Source organism: Cupressus sempervirens, chromosome 3, assembly GCF_028749045.1.
Source record: "Cupressus sempervirens isolate cs-2001-9-10 chromosome 3, ASM2874904v1, whole genome shotgun sequence".
Lineage (NCBI taxonomy): Eukaryota > Viridiplantae > Streptophyta > Pinopsida > Cupressales > Cupressaceae > Cupressus > Cupressus sempervirens.
The window spans coordinates 182,138,027-182,156,356 of NC_143120.1; the positions used below are offsets into that span (position 1 = coordinate 182,138,027).

The window sequence follows — 18,330 nt, forward strand, 5'->3', positions numbered from 1 at the left end:
CTGAAAAGTGTGTTCATGTCGGGAATAGTCCTCGTTTGTGGCCTCACTTTGCTGGGCAGGTTAAACATTCTTGAACTACCAAAGAAAAAATAATGCGTGTATGACTTAAAAAGAAGAGAAATCACTTATTGCCTAGTTCAGTGGTCAATCAATCAATTTCATGTTATGATCATTTCCTTGCAATAGTTCCTCTTAGGCAATTTCCTCATAGATGAAGGTAAAAATCTCTTTATTTGCTTGATTTTAGGGATAGTGAAATATCGGGGATAACGGTGGGTTCTTTCTGTGGGACTGTATCCCATGGCTGAATGCTAGAAAACTACAGAATCATGTACTCCTTGGAGACTTCCGTGTTATCCATTGGGCTAATTTTGTACCTTCGCCTTCAAAACTTCTCTCCAACTTGTTTAGGTTATTCACTGTATCATCAGTCATTAGCAAATTAGGGGTATATAACAACTGTTATTTTATTAATGGGCCTAGATGACAATGTGCATCTTTAGAACCGCAGACGGATAGAATGTTTCTACGTGCATGAAGCATCTTTGTACAAGTGTCTTATTGTGATTTTTCATCATCAATCTGTTCAGGCTCTAAATGTTTGATTACTACAGGAGGCTGAAGGCCATAATCTTGAATTGGCAATCCAATTGTATTATTCACAACCTCTTCTCTCTCCCTTCCTGTAGCTTCTATGTACAACATATAAAATGACCTTTGTTTTCTTTGTTGAGAATGCACGCAGAGGTGAAATCTCTGTAATGCAGACTCTTCCACCAACAGGAGATTGATCCACCGTGGATCCAACTATTCATCGCCCTTGCCTATAAGTGCTGTCTGGCCTGCATCTACGAAGATTGGTGAATCCTCAAGAACATAACCATTTTCTAAAGATGTCTTATGTTTTTTCTTTTAGAAATAATTTTCATTTTGTATTGAAAGGTTCAGACTGTTAGAGATTGTACCACTGCTTGTGCCATAAACACAGGATCATCAGTCATGTCAAATTAGGGACTTTGTAGATTTTAAGGTTCCAGCCTGAGTGGGAATCATTTTTTCTTGTTCGAGAAGAGCCCATTGTTATGTTCTTTAAGTTTAGATCTACATGCTTTAGATTTTCTAAATTCTACCAAAGGTGTACTTTCAATCAGCATTTTGTTTTTAAACAGTGAAACTTGTGGACTCTGTGATATCCCCTTCCATAAATAAAATATTGAATATAATTAAATTTCCAAACAAATAAATGATAGTACTCATTAATAAAGATTGATTATTAATCTTTTTATCTAATATAATATAAGGCTTCAACCGTTTACTGATCAAAAATAAAATATTGATTATTAATTGCTAATCTAAAATAATACCAATCAACAAATATAATGCTAACAATTAATGTAATTCATTACTTAATCTATGCTGATAAAATAATGTTACTAATTGATTTTGAATCAACTTATATTAAGTCTATCAATATGTTATTCACAGCATTGGTCGATTTATGATTAACTATTGAACACTAAAAAAGAGTTCATACTTCCACAAAGCGCAAACCATAAATTAAACGAGGACCACCTTTAATCTAATTGATTGCCTTTAATCCACTTTGGGAAAGATGCGTCTTTGATAGCCGCCACATCAGAGATCGAACCATGGGTATATAATAACATAGAATAGTACGAATAAGGGATAGCAAAATATACATGACAAATCAGTTTTTAAAAGAGATGAAAATAAAGTAGGGTGACCATTGCAATATGACATACCCACCCTATTATAGAGCGTTGGGCAAGTGAGACAAAGCACCAAAGAAAAGCATAATAACAGGACACCAATAATGATTAGAAAGGGAGTGAATGTAAAATGTTCATACTATGTGGATACCGCCATCGCCACTTTGGCATAGCAAATGGAGTAATATATATAGAATACGACATGTGGTTAAACAGAGTATTGATCGAACCCTTACACATTTTATTGTGTTCATAGTTAAAGTGATGTTGGAGGTAAGTAAATGTTTGCTCTTTCATTATTGAAGCTTTAGAAGAATATGTTATTTAAGGGAATGTGTCATCTTAGATTGGTAATGTATATTTCGTAGGATAAGGATTAGATTACTATTATTGAATATGTATCGGTTAATCCTTGAATTGAATAGGAATTCCATAATCATGGTCAACTCATTGATAAGGAAATAATACTATTGAAATACATAGATTAGATATTTAAATATGCGTTCAAACTATACATTTGAAATAGATATTCACTTGATCTATATTGGGATACCCTAATATTATCATGTTGAAGTATTATTAAAAATAGAATTTACTTTCCAATATTATTATTTAATTTGTGATTGAAAGCATATGATGTTACCAAGGAGGGGCTTGTATAAATCCAGTCTGATGGATCTTATCCCAATAGAGGGTGGGGTCAACATCCCGTTTGTGAAACGGGCTTGGACCTGTAAACTTTGAGGGAGTCATAGATAGTGTCTCAACAACTTGGACAACATTTGTATCCTTTGATCGTGAATCTAAATAATAACATATTTGATAATTGATATGACTATTATGAGCATTATTATTAAATTTAGTATCAATCTTGACTAACCTAGAAAGGAGACATTACAATTGGTATTAGAGCGATGATCTTGCCATCCTGTAGAGTAAATACAAGAAAAAATCAGATTATTGATTACAAGTAATAATGAAGCCTGAAAACATGACTAAACAATTGATGAAGATATACTAGGGGTTTCTGTCAATATGGGAAAGGAGGAGTGAATCCTCTTGAGATAGGTAAGTTCGAAGATGGGTAAGGACATGGTTTCCAATGCCTCGAGGAAAGATTCCAAGATGGGTAAGGACAGGGTTTTAAATGCCTTGAGGAAAGATTCCAAGATGGATACAAATATGCAATTCCAATGCCTTGAGGGAGCCTACTTGTAGAAGAGTGTCTAGCACCTTGCGACATTGAAATTCCCATCCTCTTAAGGAGGACATGCAATAAGTAAAAAGTACTTGAGCCTAATATGCTAAAACTGTTAAATCTATTAGGGGTTATTATCATCCTCTTAAAACAATTTCATTTAAAATGCATATTAATGTACACCAGTCTTTGAAAGTAAACAATTTCCATACAGGAGATAATCATCAAAGAGATCATTAAATGGAATATCAACTACAACAAAAAGATGTCAAATCTTTGAAGATTAATTAAATCATACCATTTGATTGCGAAGATATCAAATTGTAATTGGACTCATTTCAGGGAACTCACCAACCTTGACATTATGAAATATATCAATCAGTCTATGATTTGTAATTCTTTATTATTCAATCATCAATCATGCTCAAAACAATCATCATTTACTAAATCTCTTAACATACAACCAATCAAAATTGAATCACTCGTAACATTTAATTTAGCCTTAAACTCTTGATAATATCATTAAATTCAAACTTGGAACTTGAACAAGAGCAACGCATTGATTATGATTTAGCCAATGAAAGGAAAATCATGATTGCTCGAGGACAGGCAATTTTGGGAGGGTAGGATTGTGATATCCCCTTCCATAAATAAAATATTAAATATAATTAATTTTCCAAACAAATAAATGATAATACTTATTAACAAAGATTGATCTATAATTACTAATATAAAATAATACCAATCAATAAATATAATGTTGACAATTAATATAAATCATTAATTAATCTATGTTGATAAAATAATATTACTAATTGATTCTTAATCAACATATATTAAGTCAATCAATATAATATTCATAACATTGATCAACTTAAAATTAATTATTGAACACTAAAATAGAGTTCATACTTCACAAAGCACAAACCATTAATTAAATGAGAGCCACCTTTAATCCAATTGATTGCCTTTAATCCACTTTGGGAAAGACGTGTCCTTGATAGCTGCCACATCAGAGCTTGAACCATGGGTATACAATAACCCCTTCGAGACTCACACCCCCAAACCTCGAAGTACCCATCCTCGGGACGTCCCCGCATTGGGTACTTGGAGTACTTGAGTATTTGGGTACCCCCACGTTTGCTATTCCACAACCACACCATTGCCAGGATGTGTACTTGAATTTCTATTTGAATTTTGATTTTTGATTGTTACTATTAGGTATGTACTATGCTACTATGCCATTCCCCAACCACGTTGCCACCAGGACGGGTACTTGAATTTCTATGTGATTTTTGATTGCTACTATTGGGTATGTACCATGTAACTATGTTGCATATTCAATGGTCCTAGTTTATGTTGCAATTTTGCTATGTTCAAGTATTTCAATTTGGTATGTTATACCATTACATAATTATTTCATAACTAACATTTTGAATTCTATATGTATAGTTTACAACCCACCCCACCACCACCACTGCCCCCCTACCATCTTGAAATTGAGGCTCTTTATCCCCCATCCCAGAAACTCGTCTTGACGTACCAAAGTGCCAGTGTTATACTGTTTTTAAATGACCTTTCGAACAAAATGATTGATGTACAAAATTCTCTTCATCATCATCATTCAATAGTTGCATAGTTTGAGAGCATAAATCATGATCTAAGAAACTCCATTATTGTTCAATTTTTCAAACTACCCATTTGAATGTGTCTTCTTGTGGTCAGGAGAACCCTGTGTTTCTACCATCTTCTCCCAATATAATGCATTTTTTGATGAATTAGTAATTCCTTGAGATTTTCAATCATTGCGTTGTAGTATAGATTGCCTATATCATTCCCCTTACTAAACCAATGCCATTCATAATCAATAATATTAAAGTGAGAAGTGTTATGGTAAATTGATGTTGTATCAAATTGAGGGGATGAAAGCTCCTTATATAGAGTTGTTGAAGTTAGGTATCTCTAGGAGCTATCTGCTTACCTGCAATGATTGTTCCTATCCGAAAATATTATCTCTATTTCATATGCTCGTGTATACATGACTGATGTCTATTAAGGAGACTTAATTGTTTGTAATTGAAGAAGTTACAACAAATGTAGCATTGATGTTGATTGAGACTGTTGATGTCATCAATGATGATCGACTCTTCCATATGTTGTATCCTCTTGGTCATTAAAGGAAATGATGAGTATTTTGTTAGAAAATAAAGTCCAGTAAGGTAACTGGGGGGGGGGGGGGTGAATCAGTTATACACTTAAAACAACTCTAAATATTTTTATTAATTTTGAAACATGTAAACAATAGATGCAACGACCATAGAAAAGTATCCATGCATAATAACACTAGACATGTTAACTACGGAAACCCTTGATTAGAGGGAAAACCCTGGTGGGAATGATGCCCATAAGATAATGTACTAATATAGAAGTTCCTTGTGAAAGGATAGACTCTGTTAGGAGTCAATGAAATGCAATTAGTACATAGAGTCCTTGTTAGGAGACTTTGAATCCTTTTTAGAAGATTCCAACTCTGCTAGGAGCTGTGCCAACCTTGTTAGGAGTTGAAAGGAGGACAATTGAACTTACTGTCCAAATAGTGTCAAAATAGTCTTCACTAGACAATCTTCTGGATAAGCATATCCAAGATCTTAAATGACTAAAGAACAACTCCTTTGCCAATGCAGTTCCTTTGAAGCTCACACTGCATCCTCAACATCGATCTCTGCTCTGATCAAATACAAATTCACATCCAAGTTTGCATAACCAACAAAATGATCTCATTGATTACAAAACATCTGCATTGGATACCTATCCATAAGGAAATGACCTTTCCTTTTTACCAAGTCCTAAAACAAGTATTGAGTCGGCCTTGAGGCTTTCTCAATTTACAATGACAATATAGGACATCATTAAAATATTACAATACATGTTACATTACAGTCAAACTCTTTCCATAACGATTTTATCAATAGTCGGCCTCTAGGGAATCATACACTGAAACTCATATAATGAACATCTGTTTTTGCCATCTGAAACATGACATCCTGAACATGTCTCTAACCATCCTATAAGCTCGCTCAACCAAATTCCATCTCTGCTAAAAGATATAATCAATTTACTAGTACCCGCTTTCCAGAAACTCTCTCTGAAAGCTACCTTTAGAAAACATCGCATAATTCTGTCATATCTTCATATGTCTTTCTGTGCTCATAATGACAACATCCATATACATCACCGAGTATACTCCTGACAGCGCATAACCCAACTCGTTGACCGTTGACTGTTGACTATGCCAAACAAATCTTCCTCTGCAACTCTGATAATCTTCACAGAATAAGGTGTATGTTGACATCAATGACAATCACTTTCATGAATGCAACACAAACATTGAATCATGTCTCCAACAATGCTTACGTACTCCCCCACCGGAATATCATCAACATTCATGCTAACATATTCATCTCCAACTCATGGAATTGTTTCTTTTATGTATGTTGGCTTTCAAAATTTGAAGGATTTCAATATTGTCATGGGACATTTGTAATTCTATTCGTCTAATGTATTGTAGCTGTTGGTCATTGAAGAGCCACCTTCATGTAGCTGAAGAGACATCATGCGACTATTGAGACAGTAAAATCATGCAAAGTCAAACCCCAGTAATTGATTTGATTCCCTGTAATTGTCGATCATCTTAGTGCCACTTGTTGGTTGCTATTGCAACAGTTAGATGATATTAGTGTTACCATCTTAGAATCAGTGTAGATTTCTGCTAGCATCGTCGTGGAGATACCTGTGATATGTATTCAGGGAGCTCGATTTTCTATGTACTGTTTTGCAGGAGTTATCTTTGTAGCGATTGATGTATCATATTGGGTCATTTTGTATGTGAGATCATTGCAGGAGTTCTTTTGGTTTATTAGTACATGTATCTATTGCAACTTGTGATGAATATTTTGTAGGCAATCTGTATCTATTGGTTATCATGAGTTATTTGTAGATGGGTTTTATTGTTATGTATATGTCGGTTCAACCCTATCAAGAGTTGAGAGGAAGTCAACTGAACCCGCTGTCCAAATTGCCTCAGAACTGTCTTCACAAAACAATTCTCAGGGTAACATATTCAAAGGTGAAATGACTTATACAACTTTCCTTGCCAATACAATTCCTTTGATGTTCTTAACTTTTCATCAACATTTGCTCTGATCTCATCAAATTTGCATCCAACGCTTGCATAATACAATGATCATATCATTACAATACATATGACACTTACAACCAAGGAAAACATCTTTCCTTTATACCAAGTCCTAACAATTAATTGAGTCATCCTTGAGGCTTCCCCAATGCACAATGAGTAATATAGGACCTCAATAAGATATTAGAATACATGTTACATTACAATTATACATCTAAAACAATTCCAAGACTCAATTAGCTTGGTAGTGAACATATGACACATTACACTTCAACAATAATCACAGAATCATCTCTATTATCTGCTACCTCAAACATATCTCCACGCACATGTCTTCAACCAAAATGCCATCCCGCTGAACCAGATTTCACCTCGCTGAAAAGATATAACTCAAATACTAGTAAACTGTTCCCTGCACACTGGTCTGCAACCAGTCTTCCACAAATCTGCCCTAACTCAGATGAATCTTCTAATGACTTTCCATGCACATAGATACATTATAAAGACATCCAACAACATATTGCTAACCCCGCCAAACATAACTCTGCATTCTTTGAGCATGTTGACTAAAACTCTCTCAGCAACTCTGACTGTTCCAACCAGAAAGCATATGTGTTGACATCAATGACGAGTTATGAATGCAACACATAAGCACTCAATAATCTCTCCAAATATGCCAACAAACTCCCCTAAAGGATTACTCTCAACATTCATGCTAATAAATTCCCCCCTTTGGTATTGATGGCAACACATGATGGAAAACCACTAGTGCCAAAAATACTAAACTCCGTTATTGACATCAACATATACTGAACAGTATCCCCCATACAACAATGTTACTCTCCCCCATAGGTGTATAAGGTTTTTCATTTATTAATCTCCCCGGTTGACATCAATGACAAAGGTGCCATTATGCCAATTCACAAAGTTCAATCATCTCCAAATCAATTTGAAAAAGCTGCCAAGTGCCAAAAGACACTGTTATACAAAACATTATCAAAGAGTTCTCAATAACTCTACCCAAAGTGACGACTCCCCCAAAGGAAACATCACCAGACATGCAGTCCAAATGTAAGAATATGCTCTAAATATACTGAACTGATGCAATCCTGCATCAACTACTCTGAAGAAAGGGTTGGGAAAAACTCCAAGCATGCCTTTAAGATACTCAAAAGTGTCCTTAGCCAAAGGTTTACTAAAAATATTTGCTATCTGTTCCTTTGTGCTAACATACTCCAATCATATTTCCTTCTCTGCTACTTTCTCTCTCAAAAAGTGATACTTTATTGCAATGTGTTTAGTCTTTGAATGTTAGACATGATTCTTTGACATGCTGACTGTACTGGTGTTATCACAATGTATAATAATAGGCTCTGGAAACTCAATACCTATGTTTTTCAACATTTGTTTCATCCAGATAATTTGATTATAGTTGTTTGTTGTTGCTACATACTTTGCTTCTGCTATAGATTGTGATATGCATTCCTATTTCTTGCTTAACCATGTAACCAATCTTCCTTCCAAGAAGAATGCTCCAGCACTAGTATTTTTTTGTCATCTACATTTCCTGCCCAATCTATGTCAGTGTATGCATATAAGGTAAAATCATGTGATCTGTCATACTATAATCCATAATCTGATGTTCCCTTCAAATATCTAAATTTTTTCTTTACTGTTGCCAAGTGTCTCTTTAGGATCTGCTTGGAATTTTGCCACAATTCCAACTTTATTAGCTATATCTGGTCTTGAATGTGCCAAATATTGCAATTCTCCTATCATTGATTTGTATCTTGTTTGTATTGCATTAGGAGACTCATCTTTGCTTGACCATTTGCATCTTGGAATCATAGGTGTTTCAACTAGCTTACAGTTTTTCAATCCAAATCTTGTCTACAAATCTTTAAGATATTTAGTTTGTGACATGAAAATACAATCCTTGTTTTGAGTTATATGCAATCTCAAAAAATATTTCATCTCACCAATAATACTAATTTCAAATTCATTATCCATCTCCTCTAAAAACTTCTCACTAGCTTCATCATTTCCTCCAAAGATAATATCATAAACAAATACTACAATAATTGGTAATCCTTCTACACTTGTCCTTAAGAGCATGTTATTGTCTGCATTACCTTTCTTAAATCCCAAATGTTGCAAATGTTTATCTAAACTTGTATACCAGCTCTAGATGCTTGCTTTAATCCATACAATGCTTTCCTTAGTCTGCAAATCATATCTTTGTCTTCATGTCAATGGAAAACCATCAGGTTGTTCAATGTGTTTAAAACTCTTCCTCAAGTTATCTATTTAGAAAAGCTGACTTGACATCCATCTGATATACCTTGAAATTTTTGTTAGATGCATAAGCCAAAAACATTTTTACGGTTTCAAGTCTAGCGACAAGGGAAAATGTTTCCTTTTAATCATTTTTTTGTTGTGAATAACCTTTGCATACTAACCTTGCTTTGTTCCTTACCACTTCTCCTTGTTCATTCATCTTGTTTCAGAATACCCAATAAGTGCCAATGATGTTCTTGTCTTTAGGTCTAGGTACCAATTCCCATGTCATGTTCTTTTCAATCTCCTCAAGTTCCTTTTCCATAGTCTTTATCCAAAATTCATCTTTACATGCTTCATATGCAGTCTAAGGTTCCACTTGTGAAATCAAACATAATTGTTCACTTACCTTGTTCTTTGTCATCACTTCCTTGTTTGCACTTCTAATGATCTAATCCACAAGGTGATTCCTTGCTACATACCATGACGTTCCTTGTTTTGTTTTGACTTCTACTCTTGGTTCTTCTGTCTGTAAATCATTATTAGTTTCATAAAACATTTCTTGCTCTACATTCTGATTGTTAGTGTGATTAGTATTTGCATTATCATGTGAATCATAATCAAGTATCCTTTCTTGAATTATGAACTTCTCATCATTTTTCACATTAGTGCTTTCAACAATAGTTCTCAATCTTTGATAAAAACATTTATATGCCTTGCTTTTCAATGAGTATCCAAGAAGTATGCCTTCATCACTTCTAGAATCAAATTTGCCTATATCATTTTCTCTTTCGATATGACATTTACTTCCAAAGATTCTAAAGTATTTCATAGTAGATGTATGTCCAAAACAAAGCTCATAGGGTGTCTTACTAGTACCTTGTCTGATCTGTATTTTGTTTATAGTATATACTACGTTGTTCATTGCTTCTCTCCAATAGATATGTTATACATTGCCTTCAAGCATCATAGCTCTAGCTGCCTCACTAGCTGATTTGTTCCTCCTTTCTGCTATTCCTTTTTGTTGTGGTTTCTTAAGAGCTGAAAGTTGTCTTTTAGTTCATTATCCTCACAAAAGATGTTAAGTTTATATGAAATGAATCCCCCTCTTTTATTTGATCTTAAACATTTTATCTTTAAAATTGATTCACTCTCTACTTTACTTTTGAATAACTTGAATTTCTGCAAGGCTTCATATTTCTTTCTAAGAAATGCTACTCACATAATCTTTGTACAATCATCAATGAAAAGAATAAAATACCTTTCACTATAGAATGCTCTTGTTCTTGTAGGACCACATAAATCTGTGTGTACAATCTCCAACTTAACTAATGTAATAAATACCTTGCTTGGAAATGAGTTCTTTTGTTTTGCAATCACACATTCCTTGCAAGCCATGTTAGAGGGTTTCACAATCTTAGATCTCTTACTGCATTTGTTATACCGATCTTCACAATGTTATCAAAGTTAACGTGACAAATTTTTTTGTGCCATAATCAACTGTCATCCATTTTAGCAACCAAAAATGTCATTTCAATAGGATTCAATTGAAAAACATTACCTTTAGTCCTTGTACCTATTACAATCAGTTTACCATCTTTATCCTTGATTATACAAGTCTTCTCAGTGAATTGTAACATATATCCCTTTTCGACAAGCTGTCTAACACTCAAAAGATTATGTTTCAATCCATCAACAAAATAGACATCCTCAGTGTTTGTTTTCCCATCAAGCGGAATAGATCGTTTTCTTTTAATAGGACATGGTGCATTGTTTACAATTCTAACTACTCCATCATTACTGTTAAAGTCAACATATTTATTCATATCACCCATCATATGATGAGAGCATCCACTATTTATAATCTAATCAAACTTTTCGTTTCTACATGTGATACTAAAGCTTTGTATTCTTTTTTCCCTTTTCAGGACTTTCTTCTTTAATAGCAAGAAATCCAATTTTATCATCTTCATCATCAGTTTCTAAGAAATTTACCATCTTAAAATCAAATTCATCATCTTCATCACCAAAGAAGCAATCTTTTGTGATCTTAGATTTATAAGGTTTCCTAGGTTTTATCTTCTTTTTTTTCTTAGGACATTGAGATGAGAAATGACCAAGTTCTTTGCAAGTCCAACAAACAAAAGCTTTCCTACCTTTAGGTTCCCTTTTTGCAAGTAATGGAAGTCCTTCATCTATCTGCTTGTGTTACTCTTGCTTAGCTGTCCATTCTCTAACATAATCTCCACTTGTGCTCGCACTCCTAGTCAAGGTTCTCTTGTCCAACTGCAATAGTTCTAAAAGGTTCTGGTTATTCCTTTCTTCTGCTTCAGTCTTTGTTCAAATGCTTGCAACTTCCCAAATAATGGCACTTTATTAAAGTTAGGTGTAAGAAGAATAATTTCTTCAATTACTAATACCTTTCTCTCATAAGCAAGTGGCAAAGATTTCAAAATCTTCCATACAATATCATCTTCAGTAACAATTCCATCACAACTCATAATTGCTACAACAATCTCAGTTATCTTAGCCAAATATCCTCTTACCAATTCATCTTCTTGCATCTTAGCACTATCAAACATATCTTTCCAATTCTGAAGTTTAGATGTCTTGGCAAAAATATCACCTTCAAATAGACCTTCTAATCTAATCCAAATTTCATGTGCAAGTTGTAAGCTTTTTACTTCAACATATTCTGATTCTAGAAGAGCTGGCAGAAAGGCTTCTTTGGCATACACATTATACATGAATAGATCTTTCTCTTCTTCTCTGGCATAGACATTATTCATGAATAGATCTTTCTCTTCTTGTGTACATGATTCCAGCTTTGTTTCACCTATCACTACCTTGCTTTTCCTTGTAATCATCTAGTAGTCAATGCCCATGCATAGCGAATGATTCTTCATTTTGTCCTTTCAACTATCATAGTTCTCTCCATCAAATTCGGACTTTCTTTCTTGAATGTAGCCATGGATCTCCTTAAACTGTTAAACTTCCTGTTCAAGGACTCGATGCTTTGATACCAATTGTTAGAAAGTAAAGTCCACCAATACAACTGAGAGGGGGTGAATTAGTTGTGCTTAAACAACTTAAATTAACTTTGTCAAATTTGAAATATGTAACCGATTATGGCAACAACCATAAGATAACAACCATGCACAATAACACAAGATTTGTTAACTAGGAAAACGCTGGATCAGAGGGAAAACCTTGGTGGGAATGATGCTCTCAAGATGATGTACTATTTTAAAAATTCCTTGTTAAAGGGTAAGACTCTTTTAGGAGCCAATTACATACAATCAGTACATGTAGTTCTTGTTAGGAGACTTTGAATTTCTGCTAGAAGATTCCAACCCTAATAGGAGTTGCTTCAACCTTGTTAAGAGCTCATAGGAAGTCAACTGAGCCCACTGTCCAAATCGCTTTGGAACTATCGTCACAAAACATTTCTCAAACATATCCAAGGGTGAACTGATTGATACAATAACTTTCCTTGCCAATACAGCTCCTTTGAAGTTCTCAACACATCATCAACATCACCCTTTGCTCTAATCTCATCAAATTTGCATCCAAAGCTCGCATAATACAATGATCGTATCAAAATTAATATGACATTTACAACCAAGGAAAACATCTTTCCTTTAAACCAAGTCCTAACAACTAATTGAGTCGGCCTTGAGGCTTCCCCAATGTGCAATGAATAATATGGGGCCTCAATAAGATATTACAATACATGTTACATTACAATTATACATCCAAAACAAAGTCCAACACTTAGTCGATCTGGGAGTAAATATATGACACATTACACTTTAGTGACCATCACAAATCATCTCTAGGCTGAAAAGATATAACTCAAATACTAGTAAAGTGTTCCTTCCCTGTGCACTAGCTTGCAACTAGTCTTCCACAATTCTTCCATAACTCGCATGAATCTTCGAATTACTTTGTGCGTGCATAGGTCCATCATAAAGACATATCTAACAGTATGCTGCTAAACCCACTGAACATAACTTTGGATCCTTAGACCATGCTGGCTAAAACTATACCTGCGACTCTGACTATTCCAACCTGAAAGCATATTTATTGACATCAATGACAAAACAAGGCATGAATGCAACACACAAGCACTCAATCATCTCTCCAAACATGCTAACAAACTCTACCAAAGGAATACTATTAGTATTTCATGCTAATACATTAATGGTTATTGTCTAACTACCCTTCAAAACACTGTACATGTCTTGTGGTCATAATTTTTTTAGAACATTCTGCTATTGCTAAGACCCTCTTTGGATTTGTAGAATGTTAATGACCAAGAGTAGCCAAAATCCGTCCAGAAAAAATAGAGAATGCTGTCCTCATCTACTAAATGCTTTGACACAGGAGACAAGAGCTTGCCACTGGCTTTTCCACTAAGATGGGTCTGCCACTAATCCTCCTAGAATCTGCAAAACTTCTGACTAGAAATCCTCAGAAAATGTTCAACCTAATGTTGGATAACATAATTGCCTTCCCTATAGACAAATACATCATAAAGACATTGACAATGAATCTTCAAATAACTTTTGGCGCACACATATACATCATAAAGACATATCCAACAACATGCTACTAACTCTGCCAAACATAACTTTGCATCCTCTGACTGCATTGACTAAAACTCTCTCTACAACTCTGACTGTTCCAACTTGGAAGCATATATGTTGACATTAATGACAAACCAAGTCATGAATGCTACACATAAGCACTCAACCATCTCTCCAAACATACGTATGCCAAAGGAATACTATCAACATTCATGCTAGCACATTAATGGTCATTGTCTAACTAGCTTGCAAGAGACAATACATGTCTTATGGTCATAATTTCTTTAGAACATTCTGCTGTTGCTAAGACTCTCCTTGGATTTGTAGAATGTTAATGACCAAGAGTAGCCAAAATCTGTCCAGAAAAAATAGAGGCTGCCTCCTTCTTGTAAAAGCTTTAAAACAAAAAACGAGCTTGCCATTGGCTTTTCCACTAAGAGGAATTTGTCACTAATCCTTTTAGAATCTGCAAAACTTCTGACTAGAAATCATCACAAAACTTTCAACTTGATGTTGGATAACATAATTGCTTGTCTCTTATAGATAGTCACACACACTGAGAACAACTGCCATAATTTTGAGGAAAAATCGAAAACCTTCCAAACTATTGTAGATGAGCAGAATGCCCCAAAATAGATTTTGCAAGATATCATGATTTGAAATTAACAAAGCATCTTTTTTCAGAAAAAATGGTAAAAAACCCAAAAAACAAAAATCATTGACATAAAATCTCACACGGATTTCATGAATTATAGAAAACTTAAAGAACTTTTGAGGTGAAAATTGATCAAAACCAATGAAACCTAGAACAATGAATAGAGAATAGATAATTTTGAGGAAAAAATTATTAAAACCTAACAGATCATTTTTGAGAAAATAATTTATTAAAAACTTAACAGATAGTATTTTGAGGAAAATATTATTAAAACACGTCAAAAATTGTTGTAAAGGAAAAAATTATGGAATCATTTAGAGAAACCTTCATGCAGCAATACATGAGAATTTGTGTGGTAAAACAGGGCATGCAAGCAACATGTAAGGACATGCAAGTTCATGCAGCTCACAAAATGCACATGCAAGAACATGCAACTCACATGCAACCCTCGAAAATCAGAGACTTCTGCTCAAATAAGGAAATTGTGCAATCAAAACCCTTAACTTGGCTTGTGATTTTTTAGAAAAATATCTTTGAAGACAAATTATTAAATTTTCATAAAATATCTCCATTGTTTTTGGTTTAAAAAAATTAAATAATACATTTCTGAAATAAAATTCCAGATCAGAATAGACTTGATTTAATTTTTTTTTTTGCCAATTTTATGAATCCCATCGACCCACTTTGATAACATGTTTTGGTAAATCAAAGTTGATAAATAGAGAGGATGAAAGCTCCTTATATAGTCTACAAAGATGATGTTACTAAAAGAAACAATTGTGAACTAAAGATGAAAATAGAAACTACCTAATATAGTAAAGAGTAACTAGGATAACCATTTAAAAACCATTGTGATAGTCTAATACGAAGCATGTGTTTGGTGTGTATAACCAAAAGTACTTTTAATAACCCAGCCATGTTTGGGATATTCATAGCGTAGGTTTTATGGAGGACCTTGGAATTGAACTTGAATTTCTTTGAGTCACTGGTGACAGGACTAGCGGATAGATCTTCTTCGCGAAGTGTGAGCTACCTATCAGAACTCCTTGGGGGTGGTGAAACAATGCTTTCTGCCATTCACCAGTAATGTTGTAAATATTTCATCGTCTATCCTTAAAGCTAGTCATTCCATCGCCACTCATTTCAAATCCTTATAACTTGATAAAAGCAATGTTCTGATATTCTCGATCAGACAGATCCAATATGCATATAAGTTTCTTTGTACTTGCCTCGTGATAAATACTTCTCCAAGCAACATGATCAGTGTCTTATGAGGTATACTTATATGCTTCTTAAGATAACTATTGTAGTTGATTCTTATTAACTATTAGTTAATTTATAAAGGCCGCTGATTCGTTATGAGAAAGGGAATAATTCATGGAGGGCCGACCTAGAAGGGATGTGTCTTTTGGAAAGACAAGACCCTTGGTTTATGTCCAATAAGGAACATGTTTGTGGATAGAAGACACACAATTACCAAAGTCTGTTCTTCTAGCAATCTGCTCCAAAGGATTTAGACCAGAGATAAAATTATAATTTCCAGAATTCATTTCAGATTTCTTGAATAATAACATTTAACCCAGAATTGAAGGAGCTCAATTTTTAGCAAGACCTACATCATTATTTCAGTATTGATTGATCAAAATTTGTAGAAACTTTACATGGTATCAGAGCTTTGGTAGTCGAACCTAGGCTTTGCAAATTGATAATCAGATTTTATATATCTAGCAACATCTTTATATCTTCAATGACAAGCACAGTCAGACCCAAGGACAGGTTTGATGGGAAAGAACACTTCATTGCTTGGAAATTTAGAATTATGATGATTCTTGAAGACAATGATGTGAAACAGTTTGTTGATTCAACATCCAAGCAACCTGTTGTTGAACTTAATAAAACTATCTGGAATAAAGGAAACGGAAAAGCCATGCATATCATACTAGATGGAGTAAAAAATGAAATAGTATCTATGCTAACGAAACATCAAACAACATTTCATATGACGAATGCATTATTAAATGCATATGAAGTTAACAAAGGTTAACAATGCAAGTAGAACCCTTGCACTAAAAAGGCAACTAAATCATATACAAATAAAGAAGGTAGAATCTATGATCTCTTACTTCCTAAGGGTGGCTAGTCTAAGAGACGAACTTGCAAGTATAGGGACTATAATTGAAGACAAGGAACTAACACTTATGGTTATGGATGGGTTACTAGATTCATGGGAAACATTCTCACAAGGAGTAAGTGCCAGAGACAATTTTCTAGACTTTAATAGACTTAAAGGAGATTGCTTGCAAGAAATCTAGGAAACTTAAGAAAGGAGGAAGATTGAAAATTGAAGATGAAGAAATTCATGCTCAAATACAAATTCCTATAAAGATAAGAAGAAACACTTCAAGAAGAAGAAGGGTAATCAAAGAAATGACAAACCTAAGAAAGATCTATCCAAAATAAAATGCTTCAAATGTGAAAAATTTGGACACTATAGATCTAATTTCTTTGAGAATACAAAGCAACAAGTAAACTGTACAAACATTACTAGGAAAGAAGATAACTATGATCCTGAGAATCATGTATTGTATTCTGCACTATCAAATGAAGTATCAAGCAAAGCATGGGTAATTGATAGTGGACCATCTCGACACATTACAGGATACAAAGAAGCACTAGACTCTATATCTGAAGAAGTTGATGGCAAAGTTACCATCGGTGATAATTTTGCTCATTCAGTCAAAGGAATTGGGAATTGCACCTTGAAACTGAAGTTAGGTAGTTCTCTACATCTCAAAGTACTCTATGTACAAGGAAAAAATAAAAATCTAATCTCTGTTACAACACTCGAAGATGATGGACCTAACGTTGCATTCATGGATGGTAAAGTAATGACTTGGTCTAAGAATTCTTCTTTTAAGAAATCAAAGTTGATTGGTCAAAGGAAGGGATACTTGTATGAATTAAATATAGAACCTTGTCAACCTATTCAAGCCTTAATTCATGGAGTAGTTGATATAAACGAAATATAACACATAAGGTTAGGACATTTAAATTTCGAAACCTGATCGACTATGGAGAAGATGGTAACTGGTTTACCTAAGTTGAATAAAGATCACTCAAGAATATGCAAAGGATGCGCTCTGGGTAAGAACACCAAAAGTCCATTTCATGATAGCACTAGAAAAACTAACAATGTTTTGGAATTAACCCACTTAGATTTATGTGGACCTATTTCTGTTCCTTCTCTTGGAGGATTTTGGTACTATATACTTTTTATAGATGACTTCTCTAGGAAAACTTGGATTTACTTCTTAAAATGTAAAGAATCAGAAGAAATCTTTAAGAGATTTAAAGAATTCAAAACCTTAACTGGAAACTTATCAGGATACAAAATTAAAACTCTTAGGACTGATAATGGAGGGGAATATACTTTAGATTTGTTTAAAGAGGCTTGTAAAGAAGTAGGTATTAAGAGGGAGTATACCGTTCCTTATAACCCACAACAAAACGGGGTAGTAGAAAGGAAGAATAAAACAATTATAGAAGCAACAAGAGCTATGATATTTGATCAAAATTTAGAATATTATCTTTGGGCAGAAACCTTTTGTACTGTTGTCTATATTCAAAAGAAAAGTCCTCACTTTACCTTAGAGATAAAACTCTTGAAGAAGTCTTTACTAAGGTTA

General features: G+C 34.1%; 1 protein-coding gene across 2 annotated transcripts in view; it reads left to right on the plus strand.

Moving 5' to 3' along the window:
• LOC149565389 (mediator of RNA polymerase II transcription subunit 11) overlaps positions 1-18,330 on the plus strand; it is a 32,441-nt gene that overhangs the window by 640 nt on the left and 13,471 nt on the right. The window lies entirely within an intron of this gene.